The 6,481-nt window shown below is 51.7% G+C and overlaps 1 pseudogene; it reads left to right on the plus strand.

Moving 5' to 3' along the window:
* The first annotated feature begins 350 nt into the window (after positions 1 to 350).
* Positions 351 to 4,404, plus strand: LOC108315239 (annotated as a pseudogene).
* The last annotated feature ends 2,077 nt before the right edge of the window (positions 4,405 to 6,481 follow it).

A 6,481-nucleotide genomic window follows, 5' to 3' on the forward strand; every position in this document is an offset into this window, starting at 1 on the left:
ATCAGGCAGGCACTTCCTGGGGGCCCAGCACCATGCCTGGCCATGTCTACTGTGGTGCTGCAGTTCACTGTGGTGGGGAAGCCCTTCTGGGGGAATAGGCTGTGGAACATGGACAGCCCTGTACTTTCCTGGAAAGTTTGGAGAATGGTGGGACACCTGTCAGAGGCCTCAGTGGAGCTTCCATGGAGGATGCATGGAGGCACATCTCCTAATGTGTTCCATAATGTGAATGTCTTCCCAGGTTCTTCCTTAGCTTTGGGTCCAGAGGGAGGTAGACCAGACAGTGACTGCAATGTTCAAGGCTGTGTCAGGGGCCTTCAGGGGTCTTCACTCCCCCTCTCTCCGCAAGAATGTTCAGCAAAAGAGCAGAGAAGAGCAGTGCCCTGGCTGATAAAGTGGCTATAAACACTGGGTCCACAAGAGGGTGAGTGAATGGGAGTCCCTGGCTGGCTCATGACTAGGAGATGTCAGTGTCCTCTTCCAGAATGGGTTCTGCAGTCAACAGCCATCTCACACATCCCTGCCCAATGCTCCCACCTCATCACACTGTTCTGGAATTTATAATTAACTCCAAATCTCAGCATCTTTCCTTAAAGTATTTGGTTTCTGAGCTCTAAGAATGATGTGGTTGGAAAGCCAGCTGCTTTCTGGGTCAATGAGCAGTGCTTGAATCTTGCCTACTTACCTACTGGCTCGGTAGTCCTGAGATATTTATCTTCTTATCACCAGGACATCCCTCTCTCCCCAACTTCCATGAACTGTGGCCTTTTAGGATCCTGGTCTAATAGTGAGAAGCCTGAGACCTATTTGTCTCTCAGACTCAAGCGTTTCATTGACTGGAGGATGCCCAGTGGCACCAGGGGAATGAGCAGGGCAAAATCTCAGGACCAGCTCAGGGAGTTTTCATAGATGTCCCTCCAATTCCACTCATGCTGTAACTGCCATCATAAGCCACAAGCTGTAGTGAGTCATTTCCACTGGCAGGAGGCAGAGTTTCTGGTGCTGAGTGCTTTAGGGGCACGGTCTTCCTTTTGACCTTTCATGGTCTATAACTTCACCAATTTAGGCCATTGTATTTCAGAATTGTTTAATCATTCTAGACTTCCCTGATCCCCTGATGTTTTAAATCTTTGTGGGTGCTCCCAAGGCCTGACCTTCATAATAAATGAATACTTTAAAAAATTCCGAGCTACGCAGCTAGTTTGTACAACAAAGAGGAAATGTGCCTTCTGCTCTTCCTTTATGGCAGAGGTTTAGCCAGCCCCATCAACAGTGTATCAGATCCCCTTAAAGTAAGGAAATGCAGAGGGGAGAATGCGTTCTTCAACATGAAAGTGTTTCAACTGCAGAGCATAGGGAAGCTGTTAAGCTTAGAGAAACTGTAATTTATACCAGAGGCTTCTGACCAGAACAAAAAGAAAATACACTAGGCAGTTAAAAAGATTCTTTACAATGTAGGCCGGGTACCCAGCAAGTTAACTGTTTTGATGAAACATTACTTTTTAAAAACTCCTTTAACAAAACTGATGTGAACATTTCCTAATCTATAAAATATAATGATACATGAAGTTGTGAGAATTAAATGGAGTAGCCTTTGTGAAGGCATGATAAGTATTAGCCACTCAGCTCCTCTTCCCTGCTTGGAAGGATTTGGAGGTCGCTCTCAGACAACACAAGGGGACTCAATTTGTGTCTCAAGATCAGGCTCCCAGGAGGAGAGTGGGGAGGGTGGAAGCCATCACGCCATCTCTGCCCACAGGATCAACTTTGCCATCGTTGGGCGTCTGGCCAAGGACGGGGCCCACGTGGTCTTCAGTGGCCAGAAGCAGCAGAGAGTGGGTGGGGCCATGGCCACACTGCAGAGGGAGGAGCTGAGCATGGTGGGCATGGTGTGCCACATGGGGAAGGCCGAGGACCGGTGTGGCTGGTGGCCATGGTGAGGGGGCAGGCAGTGGGAGGAGGAGAAGATGGGATATCCAGATCCAGCCCTGACACGGCTGAGGCCTCTAGCAATGGTATCTAGGCCAACAATATGTGCAGCCCAGGACAGAGCCCTACCCAGGAGATGAAGCAAATGGACAACCAGATGTGTCCGAGAAGAGAGATTCCTGGCAGGAGGGAGCTCTCATGGGCTGGTCTAGAGCAATGCTAACCAAAGGGTGACCTGGTCTGGGAGCTTGCTGGAGACCCGGAAGTTCTGATCTAGCTAAGTCTGCTTGAATGGAGGCCACCTTTGCACATGGTCTGCCAGTGAACTGTGTACTTGTTGAAGTTTGAGAGCACAGCTCTAGTGCACCCCCAGGTGCTGTGCTGGGGACCCCACAGGGTAAGAGCTCTTTGTGCGTGACCACCCTGGAAGGGGTGAGTTGTGAGGCAGAATCTGAAGGAGAATGCAGTGGGCAGCTGCATATTGCAGAGAATGGGCTCTTGATGTGGGAATGTGGTAGGAAGATTCCAGAATGGAGGGAGAAGTGAGAAAGAATTGATTAGAAATGTAGAAGGTGAGTGCAGATCTGGACTGGAGGGTGCCTGGGAGTCAAACAGGCATCACATAGGCCGGAATTCGATGCCTCCAAGGCGATGAGAAACAAATATTTCACTCGCCTCTGATGGCCAGGATCTGCCAGTGCTCCAGGGATGCTGCAGGATGGCCTCCAGCAGACGTTTGTCACTTTGCCCTGGTTTGTCACCGCCTCTCCTCCGTTCCTTCCTCCACATCCTCCGTCATTTCCTCCACAGGCCCTGAAGCACAGTGGTGGTGGTGACTTCCTGGTGTGTATGGCAGGGGTCAATCCCTTGGTGGGGAGCATGCTGAGAGCCAGTGAGCCGGTCTGGGACAAGGTGAGGACCAGGGGTAGGATCACTTCCTGCCTGGCTCTGTCCTCCATTTCTGTACTCATGCATGTGTACGCAGAGTACCTCAGCTCTCACATGCCCTCCCTCCCCACTTGAACACTGACTCTGACGGGTGTAGGCTGGGACTCCCTGGGATAAGCTGCCTATCAGTAAATTCAACAGGCACTGACTGTGCCCAGTCTAAACCAGGCTCCAGCAGCATCCCCTACCGCGACTCTCCTTGTAGCCATTACTGTTGCAGAGAGCTGAGATGCCAGAGATTTCCCGGTCTATCCATGGCAAGGACCCTCCCTTGGCTCAGGTTTCTGAGGCTGCTCAGTCTGGACTCACTGGCACATGTGCCAGTCCCTTCATTCTGCCTGTTCCATGAGCCCCCTCTGGTGAGGGGTGTCACAGAGACACCTCACTTGCTCACAGAAACAGCTGAGAGAAGGGACTCCTGCCCAGGCCCACGGTCCCACCCAATCCATGGAGCATTCCAGGGGCTCCCACCACCTCTGGAGATCCCTTGACCCTGCTGTCCTGATGGGCTTCCCTTTGAGGGCTCATCAGTGTTGGCAGAGACTTGGTCCTGTGATCTGTGTGAGCCATCCCCTCCTCAGGGAGCCTTCATCCCACTGACCACCCCTCCCCTTCTTCTGGTAGAGCCTGCCCCGCCTTCTCTCTGTGAGTCTCACATTCCATGGCTTTCCAGACTCATCAATTCACCCTCCTCTCCCTTTAGCCACACTCAGGCTCTTCTGGGGTTTTTTTGTTTTTGTTTTTTTAAATCCTGGTTCCAAAGCTTTCTTGACATAGACTAAGTGCTCAGTCTGGATTCTCTTTCTTTCATTGCACCTACCTAATGGCACGCACTAAGTTATCCTGAATTCCCTCCCTCACCTGTATTTTCCCAGCCTCCTCTCTGGAGGGGCATATTGACTGGGGAGAGGTTGTGTGGGAACCAACAGTGAGAGGGTTCCCTAAGTCACAGACTATTGGTGGCCCCCCTATGACCTGGGCAGGACTGGAACCTCCAATCCCTTTTCCTGCACACATAGTAAGGAACGCAGTGTCCCAGCACTTGTCACAGTCACCCAGCCTCATTCTTGCTCTGGCCACAGGTCTCCAAGTGACCAGTGAGATGGACCCTGGACAGACTTTATCTCTCCCTATCCCCTGCCTCTGGATTCATTCTCATTTCAGATCCTGGGCATGAACATGGAGACCCCCAGCCCTGCTGCTGAGCCAGCTGTTGCCCCACATGGAGAACGGGGTGAGGGCATGAGAGGGGCTAGTGGGCACTGGAGTCTAAGTGCATTGGTTTTTTCTACCACCTCACCATCGGAAGCACTTGGGCAGGGATTCAGGAAGTAGAGGATGGCAGGGGAGATGGTAGGCCTTCTTACCCATGGGGTGTGGCAGTTGTGATGAATGAAGATGAAACATTTGCTGGGGAGGGGCAGGGCCTGCCTTCCAGGTCTTCAAAGGACCTTTTACTCGCTCTTGTTTCTTTCATCCCAGGGAGTGGCATGGACCTTGCCCCTGCAGGAGCAGCTGCAGGGATGAAGGGGCCAGAGTAAAGTCCCCGGAGCTTCCATCTCCAGTTACTATTGCCCTCGTCTGTAGGCATGTCATCTGTTTCCCTTCTGGTCAGAGGCCCCATGCGTTTGCCTCACCTCACCTTCCCATACAGAGCCTGGCTGTCCTGTGCCTTGTGGCCGCCCAGGGGCAGGCCAGGCTGGGACTCATTAGTGATGCCAAGACCTCACGGGGGTCTCTGTGACACATAAGCATCACTTGGCTCTGCTCTCCAGGAGAGCTGCCCCTCAGCCCTGGGGTCCTGCCCCAAGAGATGCCACTCTGGCTGTGTGTATTGGGTGGCATTGACCCTACCAGTGGCCTCGGTATCCACTAAGTTAGATGTCCAGCTTCTCTCTAATGTTCCAAATTGTTTTCACCCTGAACCCTGAGCTGGTTTCCTTGTAGCATGAAGGTACAATTTCCTAGCTCACCTGGTCTCTTTCTTGAACTTTCATTTCTTCTCATCTCTCTTTCTTTTTAACTGTTTTCTTGTGAGGCCCTGCAGGGGGGTGTGGGAAAATTGGCTGTTAATCCCAGATTAAATGAGTGTGGTGGCTCACATCTGTAATCTCAGCACTTTGGGAGGCTGGGACAGGTGAATCGCTTGAGCCCAGGAGTTCAAGTCCAGCCTGAGCAGCATAGCAAGACCCTGTCTCTATTAAAAAGACAAAAATAAAAATAAAGAGATGTGTTAACACCTGCATAACACCCTGACGGCTACAGACCAGGTATAATCTCACTTTGCCATAATAGATCTATTACCCAAGGACATTAAGTCATGTGCCCAGGGTAAGAATAGTCAGTTTGCGTTACTTCAAGGACTGGGCCCTGGGTCTCTTAATTCCAGCTTCCTTAGTGAATGTTCAGAAGCACAGTGCAGCTTTCTCTATCAAGCCTTGGACACACATGGCAGCAACTCGACATTTCCCTAAGGCTGCAGGAACCCTGCTATCGCAGAATTTCAGTCCTTGAAGATTATTATGGGCTGGTGAAGGGTAGGGGAAGGCATTTTAGTTCAGGGCTAGAGTCAGGCATATCTTCTTATTCTGTGACCCAGAGTCACAGCTTTGGTTGTTCAGGTAATTGTCCATCTCTGTATTGCCAAGTCACTTTGTCTGCTTCCTTTTGCATTTCAGAAGCTGGGAGCCTACAACACCAGCTAAACAGCCCTGCTGGGCGTCTCTAAGCCTCTGGCAATGCAGCTGGCTCCAAAAGACATCTGGGTGAACTGCCTGGTGCCAGGAATAATCAACACTGACTTTTATACAAAAAGTATAAAGTGGGGTCACTGTGGCTCCTGCTCCCACTCCCTGCACCCATGGTCCCCCAGTCCCTTCCCCAGCCAGGCTTCCAGCTGAACTGAGGCCCACAGACACCTGCACACTCAGGCTGGAGCCCCAGCCCAGGCCTATCACACAGAGACTCTGGCCTGCAGCCTTTAGGACCCACAACCTCTCCCTTTCCTACAGAATCATGGGGGGTTCTGTCCTTTCTGGGAGCAGACCAGAATCCTGCCTCATCCTTCTTGCCCAAACAAGGTCACCCTCCCACAGCGGACTTGGTCTGCCATGGTGTTCTTCCCAACCCGCAACTCCTCCCTGCTACTAGCGGCCCCCAACATTCCCTGCTCCTGCCAACAGTCCATCTGCCTAACATTGACCTGAAATCTTTCCTCAAGAGAAAACATTGCTATATTTGCTACCTGGCTTTAACAAGGTCCATGGATTGCAGCGGTAGGTGGGACTTGGGACTTTAGTGGTCTGTGTCTACTTGAGGGAAAGTTCAGTTTCAAGTTTTAAGAAGACTGATCTTCCAGTCTACTACTAGCTGTTCCCCTCTCTGAAGTCTGAAGACACCGCAGTCCTGGGCTGGAGGCTGAAGGGTGGGCGTGAGCCCCCTGTGGAGCCTGGTGAGGTATGGGTTGATGGGGTGAATGCTAGGCACTCTGGGGCAGCAGGATCTGAGGTCAGAAATCAACACTGCGAAGGCTGTGCCCTCAGCTCTGCTCTCTTCCCTCAGGTTTGGGGAGCTGAAGGGCTGTCAGGAACCATGTCCTTCCTGT

The sequence above is a fragment of the Cebus imitator genome, unplaced genomic scaffold, assembly GCF_001604975.1.
Source record: "Cebus imitator isolate Cc_AM_T3 unplaced genomic scaffold, Cebus_imitator-1.0 Scaffold170, whole genome shotgun sequence".
Taxonomy (NCBI): Eukaryota; Metazoa; Chordata; class Mammalia; order Primates; family Cebidae; genus Cebus; species Cebus imitator.